Here is a 27176-nt window from a genome sequence, read left to right as displayed (position 1 = left end):
TGTTGCGCACTTACTGGAAATGATGATCACAAGATATGACCTTCTTTCTTTCTGCTCGGCAAATTGCAACCAGGCAAACATTATCGCCAGCATTTCATTAAAATGTCAGCTGCAAAAATCCACATTCCACACTCAACTTTTTGACCATTATGAGTGCACCATCCAGGTAATGTGATGTCATGAAAGGCAGCAAGGACTACAAACCATCATGGCATCCACTAATAGACTACAAGACCCACAATAAGCCAGTAGAGAGGCAGCCAGCTGAAACAAATCAGCTGATTGCTCTAGTGAGGGCGCTGAAGAGTTTTTGGTTCTCTAAATGTGGGAGACCATAGACATAATGACAGATTTACATGATTTTTAATGTTATGATCGTCAGAACACACACACACACACACTGATTCGGCCAGATCATGAGACCACACACCGCGGATGTGTTATAGGGAAGTCGCCACACATTTGCCGTGTGAAGTTACGACTCACAGTGGCGATCCCACAGGCTTGGGATATCTTATAATCTCGCGTGATCAAGCGTGACGTCAGAAGAAAAACAAATATGGAGGAGGATCACCGCCGGCAGCCGGCCGCACTTGAGTGCGTCTCGTTTTGCAGCGAAAAACCAAAACATAACAAAAAATATGGATCAAGTCATGGCTGAGAGGACGGAGTGAGCCTGGATTGTACATTTTGCAGCGTGAGTTAAAGCTGTCTTGACCTGTACGTGTACTTAATATCCGTTTGGTGACGCTTCACGGTCTCCTCGCTCTCATTGGCTGTTGCGGGTTTCCGCTCAGTATTGGTCGGAGCTGATTATCGTAAACGTTGATGATATTTACGATTCGAGATCGGAGAGGCTCCGACACAGTCAGTAACACTATTTAGATTACTCCTCACGTTTAGCGATTATTTTGGGAGATAATCGGTTCCGACCAGCTCTGAATTGGGAACGCCCCCCCGGTTGTCCTAAGGGGCGAATCGGGCCCAAAAATCGGCCATAATTTCCTCAAGTGTGTACCAGCTTTTACCCAGAGGACAGTGAACTGGAGTTTGATTGACATACCTGGTTTTATTTACTTTAACGTCTGTCTCAAAGAAATCAGGTTACTGTTTAAAGAAGACTGAATTCACTGAGCTGGAAAGCATCGTTTGGTTGTCTTCATTTCCTGCACCTGCTCCCGTCTTCCTAAGACATCACAGTAGTCATACTGTATTTTGCCACATTTCTTGGTATGAATACACTAATGCTCTCAAAATAGCAAGTATAAGTACAGAAGTATCTGATGTGAGACATGGCAGTACTTTTTTCATGGAAGTTGTTGCCTGGTGGAAATGACTGTAGAGAATGGATCAGTTGAAGCTCACTGAAAGTCCTCAACCTGAGTCCCTTTTGTGGGTTAACACTGTGTTGTGTCTTCAGATGAGGTTCATTGCGGAGACTCGGGTTCAACCAGACGACCTGCTTACCTTTAGGCTCATGACTCGCAGCTTTATCCAGAGATGTGAAGACTCCACCATCAGTGCCTTTAAACTCAAGGTAGTTGCTGCTTCACCACTGCTCAGATGTAACTGGCCTGCTGTACGGCCTAACATTTCTGTCTTCTTTATAGTGTACGTCTGTGTTGTAAAACAAAATGTTCATTCCTATAACCACCTGATGGTTTTAAATGTTCCTCTTTCATTCTCACATTTCTATCATGATGTAAAATGCTTTGTTTCTGTCTGTCTGTTTGTGTAGGTTGACTGGACTCTGAATGTATATAGTGCGTTTTGTCTTTTGTCTTTGCACACACCAGAACATTACCACATGGAGACAGGATGGGAACCAGTGGAAGTGGAAACCAGGAGCTCTAAGTTCAAGTGCCTGGACGCCCTCTTGAATGTAGGTATTCTTTTTAATAATCACCAGTAAAAATACTCAAACATGCACTGACTTCCAAAGCATACATAGAATACACTCAGATATCGTCAGGCGGGGAATTTTTCCTGGTGGTGATTACAGATTCGCCTGACGTCTGTTTGTTGACTCATGTTCCAGGTCCAGGTCATCAACGCTACAAATCCTGCAGATACAACAGCAGAACGCAGTGATCGGCCCATATTTGTGGACATGCTCAAAAGAATGCTTCAGCTTGATGCTGCCAATGCAATTACACCTGTGAGGTGCTGGAGCGTCAGTTCACCAGCATGAGCCAGATGAGCCACATGCATTGCGACAGCCCCCAGTAAGCCAATGCTTTGATTTCATTTATTTTAATATATTATGAGTTATTGCTCTCTATTAATGTCCCACTTGGACTTTTATTGCTGTGCGCAGATGATTTATCTTATCTTACTTTCTCTGAATGTGTTTGTGTACACACTTGATTAATGAAGCTGACTGATATAATGTTTCATTGTCTTGCAGCATTAAGTCCTGTTTTTTGATAATGGACTTCCTTTGGAGCAACCCTCCTGTGAGCAGATCTGTGCAGCAGGCGTCCTCCGGGGCCGGCCACTCCGGCCAGTGAAACTTTTAGCCTCCTTTTGCGAAGTGGAGCCCCCACTGTATCAGTCTTCATCCCTCCGCCAGCACCCAGACCACAGATTCATTCAAGTCAGGAAGGACAAGAAAGGCTGATAATGAAGATGGATACAGAGTATGACACCTCGTGTCTGTCCAGGAGTGTCAAGTCTGGAAGGCACAGGTAAGCGCACCTACATCAGTCATATTATTATCATTCAGTTAATTTTAAAGAGTAATTAAACACCCCCAATCACCCATTTGTTTCAGCTGGAAAAGCAATATATATATGGGTATTTAGTAGTGTTTTTAATTGATTCAGGTCCAACTCATGCAGCAGTGCAAAGTATTGAAATTCTACATATTGTGTGTAAATATACACATATATATATGTATATATAGCTGAAACCTGAATCCTCCTACCCATATATGTTCACATGTTGTCTGCATTATTGGATATCATAAAACAGGTTGTTTGAAGTGTTTCTTAATAAAAGGAAACCATGCTGAAACTATGGTGTTCAAAAGACAGCAATAATGGGGCGTCTGCGGCTCAGTGGATAGACCGAGCGGCCCATGTATAGAGGCTGAGTCCTCGCCGCAGCGGCTCTGGCCTCGGCCCTTTGCTGCATGTTGTCCCCTCTCTCTCTCCCTCTCATAGGTACGCTATATCCTATCAAATAAAGGCAAAAAAAAAGCCCAAAAAAAAGACAGCAATAATGTCTGATAGCCAGTCAGTCTGCTTACAAAGAAAACATATTGTCCCTAAAGAAAGTTGCCTTTAATAATATCAAATATTCTAAAACAGCCAAAGGGGCAGTTCACCCCTAAATCAAAAATGCCTATTTTTCGTCTTAGTGCTATTTATCAATCTATATTGTTTTGGTGGGAGTTGCCGAGTGTTGCAGGTATGGGCTGTACAGATGTTTGCCTTCTCTCCATTATAATGGAACTAAATGGGACTCGGCTTGTGTTGCTCAAAGCGCCAAAAAATAAATTTGAGACACTCAACAGCATTGTTGTTTTTTTACTTAAATTATTGTTTATTTTTGCAGGGACAGTGCTCAATTAAAAGTAATTGCACCTGAGTTAGCTAGCAGCTAATTTGCATCTGTTTTCCCTGGGCAGGTAGACATAAAAACAACAACAAAGCAAGAGCAAAAACAACCTACAAGACAGCTAGATACATAAAATACTAGACTGTACATACATTCAATCATGCAATTTTAAATAGACATTTACCAGTAGTAAACTGTCCTCCACATCTATACCTTAATATTCACATTCAAAAATGTCTGAAGGCAACAAGTCATCGCACAGTTTTTATCCTACATATTTAACTTATTTTTCTCACATTTATAATTGTTAACAGCATCACTAGCCATCAGTAGTTACAGATCTAAAGGGCATGCTCATAGTGTTTTGTCTGCCATCAAACTTTTGAATGGGTTCATTGCTGTCACACAATGCCGTGACCCAGCAGGCCTTGCTCTCTGTGACATCTCTGACACGGTCAGGGCTGTTCATTCAGTCAGGTAATAAGCACTCGACAGGGAGGCACCATACAAACCGCTACATCCCACTTCACTGCCGGATTGAAAAATAGCTTCACAAACAAGACAGTTTCTAAAGCCATGTTGCCATAGCGACAGAGGCACTCTGCCCCGTCATTTTAATAGCCGAGATCTCAAGTGGCTGATCTTTGTGGCAGTTTTGGCACATTTTTACATCAGGAGGATAATGCACCTGTTTCTACCTATGTATCCCATAGGTAGAGGAGTTTGGGCTATTTAGATGATAGCACCAGTTAGATTATCTATGACAGTAATGTGTGGCATTTATCAGACACGCATGCCAATCTAACGCAACACTGACACGCTGCATTCACTGGTGCGTCCAAATAAAGCCTGTTGGGAAGAGCGAAAAACCCCTTGTTTCTGCTTCGATAATTTTACAATCTTTCGATGTCAGAAAAAATTAAAGTTGAATCTTTCAGGAAAGACATATTTTATTATCTGTTAGATGTCGTTTGAGAAAAGAACCACACAGCACAAGGTTAGCAAGTCAAGGATCAACTTAAATCCAAATTCAGATGCAGCTTGATACAGAGTATTCCAGATTGGGATGTTTAGTTTAAGTTATATTTATTTCAAAACTGATTCAAAGATTTGGCTAAATTGATGCGCAGACACTGATCCTGGCCTAATTCTGCATGAATTTTGAAGAAAAAAAATTAATCCACCTATTAAAAACAAATTTTTACACGTCACTTTTCCTCTCTTTGCACTATCGTGTTCAACCCTGGGCGACATTTCACTGCATTAGCATTGTTCAACATGCGCAGTATTATCATTAAATATTAAAGTACCACACATCACTATATGAGTTTATAGGATGATATGTGCACCCAACACTGCGCTCAGTACATGACCCCGGGAATGAGTCCTATAACCTGAAGATCCATTTTAGCACCTCCAGTTCCCTCCTCTCAAAGTCCTATTATCGGCTAAGAAGTTAGCCAATATATCGCTGTCATTTTAATGCTGTTTTGTTGCAGATACACACCCCTAAAAATTTCTTAAGGAGACTGTAGTTTTATTGTGTTAACTGTGGAAACTAACTGCCATAATTTGTTCCCACAATTTTAAACAAAAAGCATCACATTAAAATGGCTTTAATATACACTACCTGGCACTTCGAGCTGCTGACAGTTTAATGGCACCTGCTTTTGTTCCCGTCTCAATGTTTGATCCTGTGACCCTATCACATCCGCTCCATTTCACTTCTCATGTTTTTCACACAATACACGACTTAGTGGAAATGAGAAGGCATCCGGGGGAAGTAATCAGCTTTGTGTGGGGTCAATAACATGATCAGATGAGCCCATTGTTAATTCTTGATGAGGATTGCTTAGTACTTGTACTCCCTCCCCCCCTTGGAGTTGGAGGGGAAGATAAATTATGAATAAGGCATCCATAAAACATGTACTTATTTATGGAGATTAGGGGATATTTAAGACATTGCTAATTAAATTCAGCTGATCCAAGGTATTTTGCCAGAAATCCCTGTAGCTAAGGCTTATTTTGGTTATTGTGATAAAAGACGAGCAGCAGGGAGTGATAACGTGGTGAAAGAATAGGGTTTGCATGTACCATACATATTTGCCTCTGGTATACAATAGGCCTTTGTTGACCCTGTGCAACATCCCATTGGCCTTAGTTATTCTGTTTTCAACAAGTCATAGATAATATTGATTTATTTTTTTTCCTCAGGTTACAGTCCGCCACTCTGATTCTCTGCAATCCATTGCTAAAATAATCATTGAATGAATAAATAGTTTAAAATCCTTTGCACACATTCAAAAATGGTTCGAGGCAATATCGATTTGTTTTTCCTGCATATTTTTGCAGATGTATAAAATATCTTACTTTCTCCCAATGACCATACAATAATGAGAAATCGCTTTTCTATGCATGTTCATCTTTGCAATTTTTATGGCAAAATATATGTTTTTTTCAGCAGTGGACTCAGCGTGCTCATACATAAATCTGTAAAGCAAAGTGGACAAACACTGCAGGGCTTCCTCTGCGTCCAAGGCTTCGGTGGTGAAGCAGTACAGAGAGATGAGACATTCCCTGGGTAAGTAGGTTCACAGCATTGGCTCGCCCTCTGGCTTTTTTCATGTCAAGCCACGTAGGAGTTTATTGAAAAAATAACTTGATTCTAGTCATGGTCAATTTTCGAGAATTGCAAATTTAACATCAATCAGTCAGTCACATGGAAATTATACATGGAAATGGAAATGTGATCTCATTAGCCCCTTTAACTGGTGCGCTGTAATTGAGTCCTTTTTGTGTCTTTGTACATTGTTAGCTGATACGTAATAATTGTCCATGATTCCGGGTGCTTCTGGTAATTTATGGTCGTTAAATGATTTAAATGTCCACACATCCCAACATCGCCAGATGGCCATATGGTTGCTTCTATTGAACATGGCAGCCACTGTTAGTGGTAATCCACAGCAGGAACAGGACAGCACCTCACATTCCCACTTACACATCACTCCTTATTCACAGTAAAGCACACGCCCCCTGTCCTCCTCACTTCAGAGTTGCTCCGCTCTGTCAGATCCAGACTCCAGGTTGAATGGTGCGGTCCAGGATATAGCTAAGGTCCGGTGAATCAAAGGATTTTGCAGTTCCTGATATCCCATTGGAAACTGATGCAGCATGGACATCATCCAGTTTGTTTTCCAACACCTGTACAACCTGAAGCTAGTTCGGCTGGTGCCCGTTCTTCTCCATCCACCACCACAGTCCAAAGCCAACCACAAAAAGCACCATCAAGACTTGTGAAATAGACATGAGAACCTAAATTTAGCACAAATGTAGCAGAGCTGACAGAGGCAACACGAAAACGCCAACGCCAGAGCATTATTTCATTAATTTAATTTAGCCACATTTCTAACCAATGGGAACCAAACTATGCAGCCTCTCCTTTCTCTTTCTTCCTGTGTGTCTACGCTCTGACGCATATTACGTCTGATTAGCTGATTTCCCATCAAGTTTAGAAACTTACAGAGTGACAGTTTAATGTGTTTACACTCCTCTCACATGGCCGAAGCCACATCAATAGAGCTAGACGTTTGATTTCTCCACTGCCTTTAAACTGTGATTACGTGTCTGTCTCTTTGCTATTCTGGCACTGACGTTTAAATGTTGATGACAGATTGAGTTCAGTCCACATACCACTGAGGGATGCTGTTTTCTATTGTGATTACATGACATTTGAGTAGAGAGATTATGTTTAAGAAGGAAAAAAAATTGTAGAAGACTACAAAATTTTGAAATGTGTTATTTTCTTGGCTTTCTCACCCAAATTGACAGGCTTTACGGAGACTTGTGGCAGCGCCGAGTGATGGTTGTGTGGCGATGAGTATATAGTGACTCCATTTAGACACTTCAGAGAGTGCTGGGGAAAATCCAATCAACTACACTCTGTGTAATGAAAAAGCTCCCAGCCTGCTGCTTTCTTGGGGGAAGGGGGGGTGGTCGAATAAACACACAACACCAATCCCAGAGGGGGCAACGCCCGCTGGATACGGTGCTTTGTTCAGCTTCTCAGGTATTTGTAGAATCAAACTATCAGTCATTCCACTTCAATCACACTCTGCCACCAGTTAGCCCCAGAGTGGATGAAGCAGCAGCACTCAAACCCTGCAAGTGTGAGTGAACACCCCATCACTTCACCCCACTGATGCTTAAAAGTAAAGCCACATTTCATCTTTTTTTTCTTAAATTTTATTGTGGGTGTGCAGCCAGAGTAGGTGCAAAGCCTGATGGATATTTTCCCAGAGTGGAAAGTTAGCTCTTTGTTTTCTACACATGGCTCAACACTTAACTTTGTAAATCTTCTTCAACAGCATCACTGTGGCTGCATTAGAGCTGAGCAAAGACCTCAAGATGTGTGGATTTCTTTCACAAGACCGAAAGTGAAGTCAACCCTCTGAGATCCTAGAAGACAGGTTGGTTAGACCCTCCATTATACCCTCTGTTATACTTCTTTCTCTTTGTATCTGGCACAAGTGAGTCTCTTGTGGACAGTAAGATTATTGTTCTTTGTTAATGTTGTTACTTATCTTGTTCTTTACTAATTATGCTTTGTTGTATTACATTTCAAAAGAGAAAACCTCATGGCAATAGGAGCTTATGCCATATTAGAGCCATAATATAGAGAGTAAAGAAGTAATTTTAACGGCACATGTAAAAGTCACAGTTTAATTGTAGTGGCGTAAAATTAATCCACATAGTATTTTATGCTGCTCGTGAAATTATTGCAAACCATCAGTCTTTCCATCTATATACTTCACAGTGCCTAAAGAAACACTTAAACCTGATGAGCCAACAGCTTTGCTTCCCAAGGCTTTTATTGTACTGAATAGTAATCAGGCAACATGACAGCCTTCTTTGATATTGTAATTAAAGCTAGTGGCCAATGACTGCAGCCTAATATGCTTAAAATGACACACAGGGTTGAGGTAGGAAGTTTTAAGCAGCAGAAGCTCTGGCTATAAAAAACTTCAAGCACTTTTGCAATCAGATACCTGATCGGAAGTCATTACACAAAGGGTAATAATGTGGTCGCTAACTTTACAACCAGCCACAAAGAGAGTTTATATGATCTATTAAAAGAAAATGAAATGTGAGGATTATGACGAAAGTTTTAATGCTGAACATGTGGGTCACATATTTTACCAAATGTTACTGATGTAGAGATGAAGCTAGCAAAACATTTTATAATATGATCAATACATGTATTTCTGACTACCCACACGTTACCTTTAACTCCAGTGACTCCTACTATCCTGATATAGAGGTGAAAGTAGAGCCAACTCTGTGGACGAAACGGGGAATATGTTGCAGTTGGATCTAATGTAAGCACTACAGGGTCTTTACACTGCACTGAGGCATTATTTTTTCATAAGATGGTATCACTTATTAAATAGTTAACCCTACATATTTAGTTTTGCGCTTTTAGATCAAGCTCAAGCTTCACACTTAATTAATGGATAATCTTAAACATTTAATCATTAATAAACACTATCTGATCTATCTGTATGATTAAATGTTAAAGGCTGGTGTATGATCCAGCAGAAAAAAGTCATGATGTAGATTTGACAGTTTTGTGACTGCACTACAGTGTTGCTACGAAGTCCTGTCTTTGCTCTGCCCTTGCATTTTTGTTTTTACGCGGAACAAAGATCAGCAACATCATGTCAGTCCAGCATGTGATTTTAGACAGCCTGTTGGCATTGTGGAAATAAAAGAGGCATAACGGGTGTGATTTTAAACACAACAGCGTCTGCCTCTGTTATAGTACATAACATATGCATGGAGCTCCCGTACCTTATTATTTTCCCACTGTTATTGTTTAGCCACTGTTCTTCTTTTAGTTCGCTGCTAACTGCTGCTAGCTGCTTTTTAAACCTCCTGTGCTGACCTGTATGCCATGCCCTCAAATGTCTCGGTCTGTCCTGCCGGATGATTACTACCTCCACTGTCGGCTTGATGGATCAGCAACTCTGTTCGCCACTGAGATTGCACCTTTTACACTGAATGGTGAGGCGGCATAATAATGGGATAGACAGTGTAAAACTGTCTACAGTTGCTATCTTGATGCTGTTTTGTGATTTAGATATTATCAGAATATTAAATGGCCTTATCTGTGGTTTTTAGGCTCATAGATATGAGCTGAAAGGGGTCTGCCGCACCTACTGTAAGATTTTAAGGCTGTTACAACCTCACTGTGGCTCCATTACGAGGCCATTCAAAATACATTTGCATTTCAGGTATAACGGTTGCTTTCACTTTTGTCAGGTTAACATGCAAAAACTTTGTGGTTTCGGAAAACGTAGCATGCTACATCAGTAGAAAAAAACAGCCCTCTTTGGTTAAAATAAGTTAATGATGACTTTTGGTTTTGCACAGGACACAAACCACGCTCTCCTGAGTTAAAGTCCTGTGCTTGTTTGACCCATCCACCACTCCTCACTTCTGCTTAATACTGACTTTCTTGCGCTTTATCCTACATCACCAGACTCCTCCTTTGCTCCCGTTATAATTATTGCAAGATGTCACCGCTAATGATAATGGCCTTTTGAACTTAATTGTAGGTGTCGCATGCAGCTTCTAACCCATATCTATGACGCCTATAACCACTGATAATGGCCATTTAATGGCCTGATTGCAGAGCTAAATGTGAGATTACTCACTGGGAAAAACTTTCTTGGCGAGAACACATAGGTTGATTGCAGATAAAGGTCAATGGTCAGCAAAAGCTTTTTCATCAATTGAATTATTTTTCCAGTGTTTTCTTTACAGACTGTAAACAAAACTCAGTTTGGTTTGGCCTCTGAGGCTCGTCTGTGTTTGTGACAGTGTCGTTGCTGAGTTATGTGGATAATCACTCCGAGTAAAACCCCAGACAGCTCTTTTTACTTCAGCCTATGTTTCAGATTTGAAAAGGCTCTGGGTTTTATTCTGCAAAGTTGTGCAGATAACAAAGTAATCCTGCTTTGTGAGACAGGCTGCTTGGTTTCTATAGTAACACACAAAATAGGCATGTGTTCCACACTATGAACACAAAGCGTTAAATGACAAAGTTTTGTCAGCCTGCACTCAGTTTTTAGCCTTAAGGTGAAGGTGTTTCATTTATACCAACAAAAGAACCTTTCAATCAACACACAATTTATTAAGTAAGTCATAAAATGTCTGTGTGTTCTTTCATAAACCGGTATGTGTTTTTTGTTTCATCTTTGTCTGCAGGCTATTTGTAAGTGCTTGTATGTCCAAACATAAACCAAATAGATGGCAGCAGTTATAACACATAATAAAGAACTGATTGCAGTCATTCTTCTGCCTCTCTGCGCTCCTCTCTTCACGCCTTACGGCCTCCTGCGGTGCAGAGGGTTTCCCTGTCCTGCTCTCTATTGCAGCCTCACAGAGTGGAAACCACAGACATGCCCGAGGCCTGTCTCGTCTCCCGTCTCCAACTGCTCTGCGTATCTCTTTCTCCACAGATGACAGATGCAACCAACAGAGAGGTGCTTAGCAAATACCAGAATTTGGCGCGTGAAATCTAAGCTGGACCACTCAACCGGACAATGGCCTGCAAGAGAACAGTTCCCGCGGAGAACCAGAAACTACAGGTTAGAAACACACTGCAACAAGCCAAAGGGCTGCAACTAAACACACACTAAACTGCAACTACAACTGACATATTCTGACATGCGCAAATGTGGCTTTAAATTGTTTGCTAATGTTTAGCCCCTTTTAAACCTGCAGTCTATTTCTGAATTGATCAGGAACCTTTCCTGCATAAGGCCATGTGTTAGTGGGAGCAGGGATCAATAGTTAGGGATATCTGTACTGCAAATTTTACACCTCAAAATCCATTAATATCTCAGGGAATATGTCGGCACAGCTGCAATGTGAATAAAAGCATTGCAGGGACAAGCGTGTAAAAAGTGAATTCCATCTGAAGAGAGGCACGTTCATGTGGAAGCAAGTGGAGTCACAAGGCACCACTGATATATCTGCAACATGTCTAGGGTTTAGCATTTCTACCAATGTTTTCACTGGTGTTTTGTTAGCTATTAAGTATATTGATAGACTCCTCATGCACCCTGTTTCTGAAAATAATCAGAAACGTCTTCTGCCGCGTACACGCACATCCGGTCTTGCTCCATTTTCTTCTTTTTTCTTTCGAGCTTCAAGGCAGTTGTCATCCATAAATGCCATTACCACCTCCTGCTGCACTGCATTGCCATGCTATGTTTGAAAAAGTCCAAGGTTGGAATGTTCCTGAATGTGGTGCATTTGTGAATTGTGAAAATCTCTAGCAGAGCATGAGAGGTTATCCCAATAATATACCGGGAATAATTTATGAAAGAGGCTATAGATGCCAAAAAGCCCAAGAGGTTAAAACACAGTGAATAACTGTTGCTCCTTACAAAGGAAATTGTAGTTTTCAGCACAGCTACATTAGTTTTGTCTCCCAGTTAAGTATGATATCAGTGTGGATCAGTCAGCAATAAGAAACCCTGTACATATGCATTCTAGTTTATACTTTGAACATTACCTAATCATATTTGCAAATTTACTATTTATTTTTTACTCTTTAGAATATTTTTTTTTAAAAATTGTAATGTGTTGTGTGACCAAATAATCCAGTTTGCAACTACATCTGACACTCAGCAAGTGAAACAGGCTCAGCTGTCATCACATGACCCAAGTGCAGTGGGGGGCTTACTCCGACATGATGATTTTTAGCCCTTGCCTGTCCCTTCCCTGGTTTTGGTCTGGTGTTCACAGTCAGCTTCTACTTCTGATGTTCCTTAAGTCTCCTGCCCAGGGTCCTTGCCATTTTGCCAATGCAGTGTTCCCTACTGTGGTAGCACATTGTGTGAGACGCCACTCCAGTCTTGTGCTTGAAAAATTTCACCAGATAGAGTGCAGCCACGTCAGAGAGTTTCACTGGGATGCCTCTTCTAGCAAGTGTAGAGCCATCACATTTTCACATCTATTTGAGTGAATAGAGGGTTTATTTCAACCAAACCAGGGTTGGTGATTGTTGGAATTGTGAAAATTTGCAGCATTTATATATGTGGTCGTCAGTCAGTTTTGGATTGTAGTTATCCACTTCCTTTACCAGCCCTCTGTATCAATCAGTTGTATGTTTATTACATGAATGATACTGTATAAATATACACACATTTTTGCATTTTCATTTTTGTTTTTTCTTCTTTCACCACATGTCTAATCCACATTGTGTAAAGTTGATGTGCATTATTGTTTTTGTCTAAATATGTATTTATGAATGGGAGCCTACTGGGTACCAGGTGATCTGTCAGATAATCTGTTAGCTGACCTGGCATAGCTAATATTTCAAGGTGTGTGTCTGCATTGTTAACTTGTCTGATGAAGAGCATGTAGCTCTAAGCGTCACCTCAGTGGAAATTGAATTAAATATTTACGTGAGCATAATCTAGCATGCAGACCCTGTTTTTTCCTCCCTTGTGTTATCTCTCTTTGGCACCTTGGTTTTTGTCGTCTGAACGTGCGTGTTTTTGTGAACTTTCTGCAGTGCCTTCTAGACCTGCTACCCCTCCCACTTTTTATCCATCTCCTCGTTGATAAGGTGCTCTGCACTATGTTGGCAGGTCCTCACCACTGATCTTTCATGTTGGAAGTGGTGATTAAACTGAGATATTGATCTCTGTATGTGTGTTTCCTGTACACTGTGTTCTGTATGTCAGCGTGTTGCTTGATGTTACTCTGTGTTGGATGAAGCCGTTGATGCCAGGGCAGTGTGGTTTGGTGAAAGCTCAAAATGTAAAATCAGTTTTAGCTACAGTTGATAAAATGTGTGTTTTTTCTGGTTTATTATTGATTTATTTTTCAAATATTTATTTTTGCATGCATTACCTTGCAGAAAGGCAGCCTGTTGAACAACTGACAGTAGCTGTTTTCTGGTGTCTGGCTTTTGAGCTGCACCTGTTTGGTAAAGACAGATACATATTCAACCTGAGGTGAATCTATAAAATACCTCTGTCCACCGTGGTTCAGCCGTGCTACTGACAGGTGCTTGTTTTTGTCAGAACTCTGCACATCCCCTCTCCTCCTCCTCCCTTCTTCTTCTTAAATGTGGTGGCCACTGTCAAGCCCTCTTGTGTCTCCTTCCTCACTCCAATCTCAGGCCTCTATATTTTTCCATCTTGTCTCCCAAAGCCACAAAATGTCTGTCACATTTCACCCTTCCATTCCACCTCTCCACTTTTTCTTCCCTTTTTCTCCTCTTAGCGCAACATCTCATCTCAGTATCGTCTCATCCCTGCCTCTGTGTGCCACCATCTTATCATCTCTTGGCCTCTAGATTAGATTTCCTACCTATTGGGATGCCATGGATGCCAGAGGGGAGCATTTAGATGAATCACAGATCGCTAGCACACACACAAAAACACACACACACACACACTCACAGATATTGAACATGTGCATGTTGGGCACATACATACACACTTGTCATTTTTTTATACAGACATCCCATGCCAGGGATAAATATGTCATTCATGTATCACTATATTGCCTTGGGCCAAACTGTTAAGGCGCCTTGACACTGCTCATCATCTGGGAACCTGAAAAGGCTCACACACACACACAAACACACACAAACACTTTTGCTCTATTTCCTCCTCCTCCATTCCTTTTTCAAATAGTCACCCACAACATAAGAACACCTCAGACGGATTAGAATCAATCATAATGATGAAACCTGGTTGTAACACCTCCATCAGTGTGGCCGTTGTCATTCAACAAAGCAGACATGAATGAGGTTTTTGTTCACTCTTTTATCTGTCTTATACACTAACTAGAGTTACTTTTATCTGGAGTCATGGCACAATGGACAAAAGACCAAAGCGGCAGAATCAGAAGGCAGGGAGAGGAAACAAATTCCTTCCAAAATCCCCAAATGAACCCAGTTAGATGAGCACAAGTTTGAAGCAGGGCACAAAATGACATTCTGAAGGTGTAGCTCGATGTCAAGTTGGTCGAAGGCGAGGAAGCACGACTCCATGTGAACCAAATGTTTCATTTCACAGTAAAGATTCATTTGGCGAGTGGGGAGCTGCTGTGCATGAGTCCATCCCAGCTGCTCTACAGAGCATCAGAGGGAAAGAAGCCACATCAGTCTCCCAGGTGATAGATTGGAAATCAAAGTTTTAATCATACACTCTGGGCTGTTGCCTGGCAACAGGCTTCCCCTTGCTGAACTTGTCTTGTTGGCTGAGGAGAAGCAAAGATGAGAAGGAGATGACGAGCCAAACGTAGAGAGCATGGGGGGAGTGTGCTGAGCTGTATGACACGTTACTGAATGGGTCGCAACGAAATATCAGAGGACAGGAACACTTATAATACATTGCATTGAATTAGCTACAAAAGCAGTAAAGTCTGACAAAAAAAATGCTGTTCATCTTTTTTTTGAATGCTGTTTGAGAACACTTAATCCGTGTGACCTCCAGCAAACTCTCTCTGCCTTCATTTTTCTTCTTAGTTACAAAGGATACATTTAGAGACCTCATTTTACCTTTTAGAGCAGAACAGCTTAAAAGTATTTCCTTTGTTCACAATACAGCCCTTTAAACAGCATCCTAGAAATTGCTTAGCAGCAGCACAAGCCATAAGCAGAGTCCCACATTAATATGCATAATGCTGCCAACACATTTCTGTGCATAATTCCCTCTGTCTATTTAACTAATAATGTGAGCAGCTAACTGTGCACACATTGCACGGTCTGCACTCACTTACACAGTCCATCCACGCGCAGAGAAAGCACAGAGGGAAGCAGACCGAAAACATCTGTTAACCTTTGAAGCCACCAATAATCAAGAGAAGAGTTCCCCCCAAACTTATTAATATGTTGAGAATAATTGAACATTATTTAGTTGTAGTATTATTTGAATGCATTGATTGTTGTTATTTTAAGTGTCATATTCTTTTCCAAAGTGGCCCAGCTGTCTCATGATCATTAATCCTTATCACTCTAGCTCTAATGACTGGAAGAGCGGTTTGGAAAAAGACATCATCTTGGGGATGATTTTGAAGCGTTAACTTCATTTCTTGCTTGGTTGGTGAATAAAGATACAGTGTCTCTCCCTGCTGCAGACTTTTCCTCTGCAATGTGAAGAGACAGCATCTGAATAAGTTCTTTTGTATGCGGCTGTCCTTGTGTACTGTGGAGGATTTTAGTTAAATGGTATTCTCTGTCTGTTTCTGGGATCTAAGAACCTTTTTTTCTCCAGCTGGCAGGCAGTTATTTGTGGCTTAGTCCATTTTAATGGACACTTGTTTGCTGAAATAAACTTTAATTTTTTTTGACACTCCATTATTAATATTATTATTATTTTTAGGGATGCACAATAATATCTCCATGTCATCGGTGTAAGCAGATATTTGTTTTGATAATGAAATGTCACAATTGGCCAAGATGCTGATTTCTGCCAATATTGCAAAGAAATATATATATTTTAATTATTGACAAAGTGAAACATCAACCCTAAGCTGAAGTATTTTTCTTATTTTTTGCAATGAATGAATAATACATACACTGAAAAGCTTTGTATTTCATGTATCCATCTGCTGGTAGGCTATAATGACATGAGTATGCATAATATGTTGTTAATTCCATCACAGAAGAGACATGATGATTACTAAAATAAGGTGGTGAAAAAAGTGGATATTTCTATCTGTATTATTTATTAGCCAAACAAGTTTTTACATATTGGCATATAGGATATCACCAAAAAGTCTGATATTGTGCCTGCCTAATTATTATTATTTCATTCCGTAGCTTTCCGGTAGTGTTCCTTATGTTTTTAAATCCAATAAATTTAATTTTGGTCAAAGTAAATATGTTTTAGTGTCAAAATGCTTGTTTCAATGTGACCTGACTTAGGTTTGTGCACATTGACGTTGGTACATAAAAATCCGTGTACTGCTGTGGACACCATGTTAGTTCAGTTCCAAATTTCACACAAACAAACTGTACAATACAGTCGGCAGAAGACCAGCAACTCTCATGTGCTGTTAGCTAAAATAACTGTTTCTGTCAATGGACTCTTTTGGAGTTTTTTTTAAAGGCCATTTGTTTGGGAGACTAAAATGCCTTTTATTACCTCCTCCATCCACAGACACCTCTACAGATCACAAGAAGTTGCTGGTTTACCACTACCTTTGATTTGGTTTGTTTGTGTTTTTGTGTGACCTTTGAAACCAAAGTAACATGGCGTTGACAGCTTTACATCACTCACCTTTTGTGCCCCAGTACTCTTGTTTGCTTCTTCAAACTTACTGTAGTTCAAGTTAGTGAAGTGTTAACTGTTATCTGCTCAGCTGGCAGAACCTAGCTGCTGCCTGCCGTAATCTCTAGTGTGCTTGCTCTATGAGCCCAATTATCTGGAAGCTCCAGGTAATTTCAAACTGGAAATCAAGCATTTTTTGGCCATTGAGTAACTTTCGTAGTTATGAATGAGGCTCTGTCTCCAATGCTGTATCCAGTGTTCTCCGTATACTTCTACTACTATAAATGTGTTTATACAGTACAAATGCAGTATTGTACATCACAGCTTTTTGCAAATGGCTGAGTGGGAGTTTCAATTTAAAGAAAAAGATAAGAACACAGATGGACCCACCAATGACATTCAATATGACATACACAGCCTAAAAAAGGCTATGTCAACTAATCCATTGGTTAGGAAATATTTGGTGTGGGTATTCATGCCTTCTTGTATGATTCCTAATAATTTTGGTGAACCCTTGACCTTTTATGCACCACTGACAGGTCAAATTTCCCTCCATGACCAACAGTGTGATCCATGACAAGAAATCTTGCCAACTAATGGTCAGATTTCCATGAAATTTGCTGCGAATATTCACCGTCTCTAGAATATAAATCTTGTTGCTTTGGATGACACTCTTCAGTGGTAACAACATCTGATGCATGCAATATATTGAGCATGTTTTATTGATCTTGTGGCCTTTCCATTAGCATCCTCAGAACAAACATTACATTTTTAACCTTGCTCCTCTTAAGTCTCTAAGTGCGTAATTTTCTCCATTCAGCTCTTTTATATTGTGTGGTGATTGAACTTTGGAGCCTTGGCTGCTTTAGGCAAGGCAGTTTTATTCATAGCACAATGGCAATTTAAGGTGATTTGCCAGTTGCATGAAAGACATACAAAATGAATAAAAGTCCCACGGGAGTTTTTCTTTATTTTGTGTGGACAGTAAACAAAGTGCATCTCTTCATGCTTTGAACAAACCCTAGGACTGATCAACAGACCTGTTCAGATGCATCCATTGTTTTTGCAGCCTACTTTAGATGAAACCTTGCCCATTTCCACATGACCTTAGTGGGCTGCTGGATATATAAAGCCCTGATGATTGGCTGCCAGCTGCTGTGGCGTGTAGAAAGAGGCACGCAACAGAGGCATCTTATAACTGGGCGCCCTGTAAAACAGCACAGCTTGAGATCATCAGTGGTTTTCAACACCACCCTTGCCAAACACTGAGGAACTCCCTCTCCTTAAAGGCAGGACACAGGTTTTTGATGTTGTGCTATCTTCTTTATGTATCTGTGTCTTGCTTACATGCGTATGCCTCCCTCATCTTACTGTTTTTACGGTCACTGGTTGAATTCAAGTTGCTACAGTTACTCAAGGAAACTTTTGTCAATTTTCAATCAGCTCTGTAATCACAGTGTGTCCAGATGAGAGGGGTTTGACTTCTACTTGTGCCATCTCCCCACTCATTTGCTGATGGTCTGCTAGACTTTTGCCTCCTAAGTTTTTCTTTAACAACCTATATCACAATATTCCAAGCTACTGTTGCTGTAATTTTTGATGGAAACGTGGGCACATTGTTTCACCTAAAGCGCATTGAACAGCAGAAAGATGCGTTCTGATCATGCAGATGGTTGTTCCAGTAAAAAAAACAGGTCAGAGATATATTTTTCCTTAACTGCGTTTGGCAGTAACGTATTACATAATAACATGTTACAATGATGTGATTAGAGGATGAGTAATGAGAGCATGTTTTATTGCTGAATAATCAGTAAACTATTGTGGTTTATTGTGTACTAATATGTCATAAATAATTTGTTACAGTTTTGAAGTAATTTGCCCAACATTGTTGCTTTCCACATAATTGATCTGTTGATGAATAACAGTACTTTAAAGGGTCTGTATGTGAAACTCACAACATAAATATAGCAGCATTTGCTATGTAAAGATATGGTGGAGTAGTAGCATGCTGAGCAGAGAATGAAGTCATACCTCTGTGTGTTGTAGTCTGAGCTTCTCTGTAGTTTGTTGAGGTAGGCCTGCTCAGCCACACCTGCATATCCCACTGGGTAGCTTGCTACCACCACTCTGCCACGTGCTCATAGGGTTGTTACCTCTGACCCCCCTACCACCCACTCCTTGTTAATAACATTAGTTCTGTCAGCACTGTTGCCATTGTTTAGCAGTTAAGAGTGAGCACCGTTAGTTGTTAGCTGCCGGCTCAGCAAACTCATACTCTTTGACTTTCACACAGAGCCTCTGCAACATGAATTCTCTGACTTATTGACAGCCGGTTTTGAGACTTTAGAATTGGTTAAGTGCATTCGTATCTATTTTTTGTGAAGACTTACTTAATTCACCTACTAATTACATATATATATATTTTAATAGGAGGTTACCTGATAACTTTTATTGGTTTTAGTCAGTACAGTTTGTGTGGAAGTTATTTTGGGTCCTTTCTGTGGGTGTTTGTCTTAGATAAAGACATAGTTCTGTTATCTAACAGGGTTTAGTATTTGTAATATCATGAGCAATACCAACCCACTTACCAAGCACAACATTCATATTGAACAACTCTGAAAACCATGAGGTGTTTTAAAATCTTTGTTAGATTCCATAAGGTACAACAAAATGTTTGCAATTCAGTTGTTTAGGAAAAGGATTGCTGCATGCTTAAATATTAAAAGGTGCCAGCAACTTTATTTTTTGTTCTTGCAGGCTAATATCCACACAGTACCTAGATAGACACTTGTTACTGGTTGTCAATCATGTAATCCAGAATGATGTAAAAGGATTGTTCCTAGGAGACCATGGGACCATGGCTGACATACTTAATATTTTATAAAGCATCATTGAATTTGGCACTTCAGTTGTTCACGTCTAATTTCTGCTGGTGAGGCATGCCCCTGTGAAATATTTCTGATTAGCTAAATGATGACTTACCTATTAAATAACAAAGTGTCCTTGATGAAACCCCAAAGCAAAGTACAAAATGCTTTTGAAACAGTTTTAGCGACCTTACTTTTAATGACAGAGTGCAGAGTGCTTTCCAGGAATTGTGTTTTTAATAACTTTTTGTCTTTGTTTGGGTATCTGACGTATGAATAAGGTTGTTCGCCTTGATTTGGTGAGAAAATAATTGCACTCTCTTTACTTTGAGCCTTTAAAGTAAAAGGATAAAAATGGCTTCGTTTGAACATCCTACCCACACTAAACCTCTCAACAATTCTCCTTTCGCAGGTTTTTACTGTCAAATAAATCTTCTAATCATGGCAAATAGTTCCATATCCATTTATAAAATGATTTCTTAGCCCACACTTCATTCTGAGGACTAGACTTTTCATATGTAAATGTTAGTCATGTGCAGCCAAGAGGATGAGCATTGAATCTTCTCCTGATGTATTATATAGCAGCTAATATAGCTCAATTTCCTCTTTCTAATACTTTACTCTTCACTTGCAGTATAAAATCAAGCATGCTGCGAGTTGAGATGAGTTGAAGGCTAAGCAGCTCATTGTTTAAGCCTGTAATGTGCTCTGTAAATGGGTTAGTATGGGAACAGATGGATGTCAGAATGGCCCGAATGCGTCGGCCCCTGCAGTGAAGACTTGAGCAGTTTTGACTAACAGTGGATCACAGTTTCTCTGTTGCATTCCAAATACCTCTAAAATTACAGTCAAGAGTTCATGTGAAGTGATAATGCCTTTCAAAAATAGTTTGTGCTATGTTTTATCTCTCTGCACTTGCCACAAAAAGCTGAACTTGAAACCCCCGCTTTCTCATGCTCTCACATCATCTTCTGTCCCTCTGTATTTGATGCAAATATGGTCAAATTCAACTCTAATCCCTTCAGCCACCAAGCAGGCAAACAACGCTGTGCAGTCCTTGAAGGCCCGTCAATATTTTTGCTGGTTAAAGAGGGTGTCTCAAGATATATCTTCAACTTATTTGGCACCATTTTGCATTTAAAAAAGTTTCTCCTGTAGACGAGGCATTCAGGTGTGAAACAGCCCCCCCTTCATAAAAAGCTGTGAGCCTTGGAGTTTTCACAGTAAAATCAAATTTTACTTCTTCCGGCCATCTTAGACTGTGTTGGGGGCTGAGCTGGATCAGCATTTCTTTAAGTTCTTTTTACAGTGATAATTTTCCCGTCACTTACTCTGGCAGTTGCTCTTTAACAAGGTTTTAAATACAGTGAGGAAGATGTTTGTTGTATATTTTTGATAAGTTTGAGATGTCACCGTTCACCGCTGTCCAGTATACACAGCTTTGGGAACCAATGCCTTGAACCAGAAGTGTGGACTCAGGTCAAATGACTTGGACACGAGTCAGCCTCGAGTCACAAATTAATTGACATTTGGCACTCAATTTGCCAAACTCACAATACGACAACTAAATTTGGAGTTAAAAACCGATGACAGATGCCTTCACTCAGACTTGAGCCATTTGTCAGCAATGTCATAGGACGTCAAAGTACTATTTTACAACATTTTTATTTACATTATACAAACAAACAGAAACACACTAGAATCCTTTTGTTACGGTACTTTATTAACAGTGCTATTAAGCTATGGAATTGCAATGTTAGCATTATGATAAAGTTCAGTTGCACTTGTTTTGCCAAACTTGTTATCAAATAAATGCAAATTTTAAGCATTCATTTGATTTTTGTAAGTTTAAAATCTTATAAAATCGCACCATAACTGGTTATGAGCATATTATGATTTGTTTAGGACTCAAAACTCAAAGTTTAGGACTTGGGACTTTGCCCAGGACTTGCTAATCTTGACTTGAGACTTAACCCGTAACTTTCCTGTCTTGACTTAAGACAAGACTCTGAACTTGTCTGTCTTGATTTAGGACGTGACTGAGGACTTCCCTGTCTTGACTTGGGACTTGATTAAGAACTAAGCAAGGAACTTGTGAGTCTTGACTTGGGACCGGACTCAGGACTTGTCAACCTTGACTTGGGACCTGGCTCAGAACTTGCCTGTCTTGATTTTGGAGTTAACACAGGACTTGCCAGTCTTGACTCCAGGACTTGGGACTTAGGACTTGGATGCAGACAGCCTGACTTGTGACTTGGAAAACAATGACTTGGTCTCACTTCTGCGTTTATACATTATACAGAGGTTAAGAATGAGCAAATAATATGGAATATTTGACTTTTAACCCAGCATTTTCCTCAAAGGATTGCACAGGAAAGGTGCCGGATGACTCAGACCTGATAAGTTAGCCCTGTCATCGACCCCGTTATGTACACACATCCCTCACATCGACAGAAAACTGACAGGATGGGAAAAGGGCAATAGATGAAAGTGCAAATGCAGCAGCCAGGAGTTGACGTCCTCATTTCTTCTCCCCCGGTCTGTTTGATTACAGTAGTGTCAGGGCTGAGCCTTCTTAATTGTATTCAAGATCACCATGTCTCCCTTTGATGATGCGTACGATGGGAAACAGAGGGAGAATCAATCACAGGGCACCCTGCTCTCGCTCTGCCATACAAAAAGGCAAGCACAGAGAAACATGCACATACATGAATATTATTCCTTTTCTTATCCTCAGTATTCTCTCTTTCCTCAGTCTGCCTCGACCTCACACATGTAATCACACACACAAATCCACAGCCTGTCTCAGCCCTTACATGATGTGAGCAAAAAGCTTGAATTTATCCCCTGTGAGAACCCCCACCCCTCTTTCTCACCCCTCCCCATTTTTCTCACACAACTTGTAAACATGCATTATGTTGCCTCTGTCAGTGCGGCCACAGTGGAAATGAAGCGGTGCACCCGCGTTCCATCTTCTGCGTGTACCAGTGTGAGTCATGTGTCGAATGTGAAGTGTTCTGTTACCAAAAAGAGTGTAATGAAGGTGGTCCTGCCAGCAGTAAAGAGGATTCAGTGCAGGGTGGAGGTGCAGATTCAATTAGCTTTGTGGGCGCCATGAAATGATGATAATACAGGCGGGTAATGTCAACAAGAATCAAATCTTTCCTTTTTTTTCAGTAAGAGAGAGAGCTTCTTGTCCCTCTCTTTTTCCTTGCACCCTGCATGCTTTGTCCTTCACGTATGGTGATAGTTAGGGTCATCGAGGCCTTAAATCGCTGGTAGCGGGACGCGCAGCCAACACCATTTATCAATGTAATTAGCGTTCGGCATACGACCCTGCTGCTACGGACATGGCTGCCTGCTTCCTGACAGGCCATCCAACAGACTCTCATCCTCTCTCTCCTTTTATTTCTCGCTGTCTCACAGAAGGAGTGTGCACACTTGTCACAGCATTCACCTGTTCGATTGCCTTCCTGCAGTAAAACTTTCATTATTTGTGTGTGTGGATAAGAGGGAGAAGATTTCAGTGCCCTAATGTGTGTGTGTGTGTGTGTGTGTGTGTGTGTGTGTGTGTGTGTGTGTGTGTGTGTGTGTGTGTGTGTGTGTGTGTGTGTGAGTATTGTGTATTGTGTATTGTGTGAGTGTGTTGAGGCAAAGAGGGAGCAAGCATGCCGTAGTTTTGTGACATTTGTTCATTTGTCATTTCAGTTGAGCGGTGCAGTAATTACTGCCACTGGGGGATGGCTCTTGTGTTTGGGGCTCGGGCCGAAGAGCAAAGAGCGCTGTCAATGGGAAAACACAGTGGGAGAGTTGGGGAAAATGCAAGGTCCCTGGAGCTACCGCTTTGCTTCGTCCCCTCATTGATAACACTGAGCCAACAGCTTTAGTTGTTGCCAAAATTACTGTATTTTTAAAAATGTATTTAGGAGAAATAGGATCTGCACTTCTACAATTTGAAAAGCATTAGACATGCATATTCTCAGATGCCCACACAAATCCAAATCGGCACAGTACACACAGTAACATGCGTAGAATGGCACAGAGATGGGAATCGAGAGAGACAAAAAGGAAACACAAAGCTGCCGAGGATTAGAGCGCCGAGGCACGGGAACAGAGTATGAATTCTTCCCATGCTCTCCTTCCACAAAGCCTCTTTTATAAGGTTGCATAATGACACAATGCTTGTTCTCTCATTCATCCATTTCCTCCCACGTCCTCATCCATTACATATCCCTTATTCTAAGTAGGTGCTTGTTAATTGCAATTGGTCTTGGCTGAAGAGGTTACAAGTGTTCCAGCTCTCTACAGTGAATGAATGTGGGTTGTTGACTCCAAGTCATGCTGGAGTGTGCGTTCAGAATACCAGAATGCCAAGTCCATTAAAGTGAGAAGGGTTCATTTGTCACAGTTTTCATTGGTGTTGCCGTAATGACCAGGTATGTTGGGTGATGAATGGCCTGACCTTTACCTCCCCCTTATAATCAAGTGCTCCTGGTAGATTCCTATGCCTAATTTGTGGATGTCTTGGATGCTGACAGTCTGGTATGCAGTACTGGGCACTGAGAAGCTAATATGGACGGAAAGGTCTTTCTTCAACATATAAATATATCGTTATTTTAAATAATGATGTCTCTGTTGAGTGTTGGGATGTCATGCAGTACTTTTTTATCAGTGGGACTTACACTGGGTTCACATTGGCTGGGAAATGGCCGCAAAGCACGCCGATTTTCCATTGAACGTTGGACGCTTTCAGTGCCTGTGTTTAGCAGTAGGACAGCTTGTATATTTTTTCTGCGAGCCGTGAGTGAATCTGGCAGAAAAAACATACTAAATACTCTATTATGAACAATAGAAAAGATATATTACATGTGATATACATGATCTGATCATGATAAATGTTAAATATGCATACAGTGATTACAAAATCCTTGTCAGTTGTGTCTAAACAGAGAGGAAGAAGGCAAGCAGACACACAGAGACAGACAGGCACACAGAGACGCACACAGACACACAGCCAGAGACACACAAGTAAGCAGGGGCAGAGAAACAGGGATAGCGCTTTGTGTGATTAGAAAGGAGCAGAGAAGGAAAATCGCTGCAGACTGGCGCAGAGAAGTGCGCTCCTGGCGACTGCTGACAGGTGGCTGTGCAACAATTAGCATATTGGGACGCTTCTGTGTCCAGTGTGAACACAGCGTCAGCAACCATCACAAGGCACGGCAGGTCTTGTAAAGCTTTTGGTTTGCTATACTTAATGTGAGTGGGGTTTTTAGTAAAAGTGAAGGTTAATACAAAGAAATTTAGAGGATAGTGATTTTTAGAATTTTCTTTAACAAAAAACACCCCTCAAGGCCAAAAATCTAAGTAATGGATTAACATTGTATTTATCTGGTTTAATGTAAGCTGAAATTTTTGCCTGGCATACCACATTCAGTAGTCCCTAAATACTTAAATGTATTTTACCTAAATGGTTGTGGCTTTGACACCGCAGTGCACCTTCGTGACCGTCTTTGTTCATGAGTGCATGTTCATGCTATATACAGTATGATCACCCGCATGCACCTCCTGTGATAATGCAGGACAAAAGGACCCAGAATTTCAGAATTATTTTGGTTTGATGCAGACTGGATAAGAGTGAATAATACATACATACAGTATGAGATAAGTTTATTGGATGCATGTCAAATATGAAGGCATACAAAATAAACTATTTCTGTATACTGGAGCTGCAGAGGGAGGATTTGTTTATGATCAGTGGGAAGAGCTCCAGAGAAAGTAGCTCCCCTCCACTGTGTGACTGTGTCTAGCGGTAAGTGTATTGTGCTGAATTTTAACATATATTTCAGGGTTTCCAACTCTCAAGCTCCTGGCGTGTGACACATGCTTTCACGGTCAGTTTCATGCTCTCATGACACCAAAACACTGTATTGTTTTTACTGTACAAAGTATTGAACAGTCATGTAATGCAGTGAACAACTTTGACTGTAGAATGCAGCCGATTATTTGACAACCAAGCAGCGTTTCATTATTGTGGATCAAACAGCTGATTGCCTGACACTGCAGCACTTAGAGAGAGGCAAACAAACAGAGCGGAGCTTCTCTTCAAAGCACCAAATTGTCTGAATTAACCAACAGACAAATATTCAGAGGTGGAAAGTGACTTCTTTAGACTTCTACAGACTACTTTGTTTTAGTTTCAGGTTTAGTCAGACTTTAGATGGAATTATTTAGAAACACCAGGATGCATCGCTCCGTGTCTCATTCAGCCGTTTCACTGACCTGTCACTATTATTATTACCAGGGGCAGATGTAGTGATTTGGGGGCCTGGGGCCACAGGCACATTGCCTTATTTTCAACCTTTCTCTTAATTTAATATAAAATATCCCTGAAATATATCTTCAGTTTACTCAGTGATAGTAAAGAAGTCCCTGAAGGAAAAAAGTTGGGAACCACGGTTAGCCTTATACTAGGTTTTAACCTAGTGTTGTTCTCATAGTTGCTTAAACTGTGTCTGCATCCACACAGTAGCACATGACACAGATAATCTGTGAAAAGACAATGGTCTTCTGCCTCCTTGTATTGTTTCCAATGAGGTTTTCAAGAATCCACTGTACCTGAACGAAAACAACCTATCAGAGCTTAGGAGTCTCTAGCACAGCTTTAAGTCATGTCAGTCACTGCTCTTGAACTAAAATTAGACTGTCAAACTAGGCAGCACTGATGAAATATGAATCAAGTTTCTTTAATTACATGTGTGACCAAGCCAAGCACCGCCCACCAGCCGGAGCAATATTTCCTATTTTACAGCTAAACAGGCAAAAGATTAATTTAATAAATAACTGTTTAGGCTGTGGTTTTGCTGGCTTATCCAGAATGTGATGAGAAAAAACTATTTGAGCTGACAAGAATGCACATAAGGCACGCAACATTCTGTGTGACGCAGGACGTAAAGCAAAATATCGAGTGTGACAGCGATTTCCTACAAACAGTAGCAACCTTACAAACTAGCAGCATAATAGTAACCAAACTCTAGCCAAATGTGTAACGTGAGACACCAATATATTTACCAAATTCATCGATTAGTCCTGCTCCTCAAAGCCTTTCTCTTGTAACAGTGAGCCATGCTGTTTGAAAATGCAAACAGTACCTTATAATGTTGTGAATACTTTATCAACCACTGACTATAAAGGCTTTTATAATGATGCATTTAAAAGAAGCTTTAAACATTTTATGTTTTCACAATGTAACTATTTTTACTCTTAGACAAAATGCTAAAATACCATCAAGCTGTGTCTGTAAGCTGCAGAAAGACGACTGTGTTTAAGCAAGCTGTGCTCTTGTCTTTAAAATACAAATGTATTCAAGAGATCTGATTTTCACATCAGGAGTTCCAACAGCAAGGAAGAGGAAATGTTGAAATTAAGCCGTTTGTCATATCCGCTGTGC

The 27176-nt window shown here is 40.6% G+C and overlaps 1 long non-coding RNA gene across 1 annotated transcript in view; it reads left to right on the top strand.

The window, feature by feature from the left end:
- Positions 1–558: 558 nt before the first annotated feature.
- Positions 559–27176, top strand: part of LOC148186633 (uncharacterized) — a 77901-nt gene continuing 51283 nt past the window's right edge. The window contains exons 1-8 of the long non-coding RNA XR_015779535.1: positions 559–697; positions 1421–1537; positions 1797–1882; positions 2039–2225; positions 2408–2687; positions 6023–6142; positions 7926–8027; positions 11082–11210. This is a non-coding gene — a long non-coding RNA (uncharacterized LOC148186633). The remainder of the gene's footprint in view (positions 698–1420; positions 1538–1796; positions 1883–2038; positions 2226–2407; positions 2688–6022; positions 6143–7925; positions 8028–11081; positions 11211–27176) is intronic.

This window comes from Plectropomus leopardus, chromosome 17 (genome assembly GCF_026936395.1).
Source record: "Plectropomus leopardus strain MGB_pleo_1.0 chromosome 17, ASM2693639v1, whole genome shotgun sequence".
Taxonomy (NCBI): Eukaryota; Metazoa; Chordata; class Actinopteri; order Perciformes; family Serranidae; genus Plectropomus; species Plectropomus leopardus.
Note: the sequence above shows the minus strand (reverse complement) of the source record. Positions and strands in the feature narration are given on the sequence as shown.